The 2,160-nt window shown below is 53.8% G+C and overlaps 1 protein-coding gene across 1 annotated transcript in view; it reads right to left on the bottom strand.

The window, feature by feature from the left end:
• The window catches only part of Ube2m (ubiquitin-conjugating enzyme E2M), a gene marked incomplete in the record, with an annotated part of 3,287 nt that extends 2,702 nt beyond the window's left edge, over window positions 1–585 (bottom strand). The window contains 1 exon segment of the mRNA XM_005414400.2: window positions 1–585.
• Between the last annotated feature and the right edge of the window lie 1,575 nt (window positions 586–2,160).

Consider the following 2,160-nt stretch of genomic DNA (forward strand, 5'->3'; position numbering starts at 1 on the left):
CGCGCGGCCCGCCTCGGCTCCCGTAGTCCGGCTCTGGCCTGGCCCGGCGCCTCGGGCTTCCTCGGCAGCACTCGGGCGGACTCGGCTATTGTCGGGCCCAGCTGGCCCCACCCCGCCACCCCGGCCTCTCCTTCCTCCCTTTTCCTGCACAGGTCTTGTGAGGCCCAGCTGCAGCTTCAGGCACGGGTCTTGCCGGGTCTTGCCGCTTTACTGCTCCCTCGGAGAGGGAGCTGCGGCTCAGGGTGGAAGAAGGGGGGGCGGCAGCCGCAGTGGCGGCAGCGTATGGGAAGAGGCTGGGCTTCCGCGGTTCGGCGCCGAGGTCGGCAACGGCCTCGGGCGACTAGGCGCTTCGGGTATTTCCGTCGCCTGCCTGCTTCGGTTCTTCCTGCCCGGCCTGTCCTGTGCGCCTGCGCAGCCCCCCGTAGCTTAGCGACGAGTTTGGGGTTTCGACTTCGTCAGCAGGGTTCCAGTATTTCCGTTCGCCGTGATGACGTTTCGGCTGTTCTGCAGTCAGTTCCGGGGATGCTCGCCAGCCGGGCAGGAAGCAGTTCTTGCTGCCATCTTTGAAAGGGGCAAGTGATTGCCGCTTGCTCTCAGCTAGTCTAGCTACTGTTGCGCCGTATCGCGGTGCGGGTGGGTCACATAAGGTCGTTGCACCGAAGAGTCACAAAGACGGGTTAGGCCAGGGTCATTACCCAGAGGGTGCAGGGCCGAGCTCCCCTAGTGTCCCCTCGCAAACTCAAAGACTCCCTTTTGTGGTGATTCCAATTGAGGTAAACAACATGGTTCGAGGGGCCAAGGAAGGCGGAGCACTGAGGCCAACAGTTCCGGGAGACATAGCGAGACTTCATTTCTTTCTTTCTCTGCTCTCCTCTCCTTCTCTCCTTCCTTCCTTCCTTCTTTTCTTTCGTTCTTTGTCTTTTTTTTGTTTGTTTGTTTTCCGGTACTGGGAATTTAACTCACGACTTGAGCTTGCCAGGCAGGCGTTGTGCCGCTGAGCTAAATCCCCAGCCCCTCTTTGTCTTTTTGAGACAGGGTCTTGCTGTGCAGTTCAGGCTTGTCTTGAACTCACTTTGTAGTTCAGACTGACCTCTAACAGCAATCCTGCCTCAGCCTCCCCAGTGCTAGGATTACAGTATGCCATCACACTCAGTTTGTGCTGTTTATTTTCAAACAGGCTGTTTCCACAGGACAGTTGATGACCACACCATGGTTTTAGTCCAGTCTTCAGTGGTTGCTTTGGCTAGCCTGGTCGTCTGTGTATGCACCCTCCTGCTCATTGTTGAGGTCCACCTACGAGTGCCCATCTAGGAGTAGAGTATTGGTCTCCTACTAAGGAATTTTCAGGCCGGGGATATACCTCAGTGGCATAAGCACCTGCCTGGCAATTGCAAGGTGCTGATTTCGATTCCTGGTACCAAAAAAAAAAAAAAAAAAAAAAGGGATTCTGGATTGCCCAGAACTGGGCCTGTGTGCTCTCCAACCTGGGTTTCACCATTCAAGAATGGGGTCATGGGGTCCAGACCATGGAGGGCATAGCCAAACTGGAACCAGGAACTGAGTGGTGTGTGCAACTATGGGAGCCGATACGCGAAAGCCTGTAGTTTTGGAGGCGAGGGGCAGGCGAGAGACCAGGGAAGGGAAACGGGAGATGCTGTGAGGATAGGCGGTTGGAGTCAGGGTGCTGAGGAGTGAAGCGGATAGAATGGGGGACTGGGTTTAGGTGAGAATAACTGCATGAACACAATTGGGAGGAGCTGCTGGGCTGGAGAACAGAGCACCAGGTAATGGCCAGGCACATTGCTATAACTGTTCCCCGACTAGGGTGGGCTTTCTCCTAGGCATTTTTTTTTTACTGGAGTGGGGAGAAGAGTATGAGTATGGGGATTGAATCAAGGAGTATTCTATTTGCTACACCCCAGCCCTTTTTGTTTTTTAATTCTTAATTTATTTATTGAAATAGCAAGGATTGAAATATCCCCAGCCTTTTATTTTTTTGAGTTTTATTTTTTTTAACTTAAATTTACATTTTTTTAGGCAGGGTCTCACCACATAGTCCAGGCTGGCCTCAAACTTGCGGTGATCCTCCTACCTCAGCCTCTTGAGTGGTGGGATTACAGGGGTGTGTCACCATGCCTGGCCATTTGAGACAGGTTCTTG

Source organism: Chinchilla lanigera, unplaced genomic scaffold (assembly GCF_000276665.1).
Source record: "Chinchilla lanigera isolate Chin_1 unplaced genomic scaffold, ChiLan1.0 scaffold00183, whole genome shotgun sequence".
Lineage (NCBI taxonomy): Eukaryota > Metazoa > Chordata > Mammalia > Rodentia > Chinchillidae > Chinchilla > Chinchilla lanigera.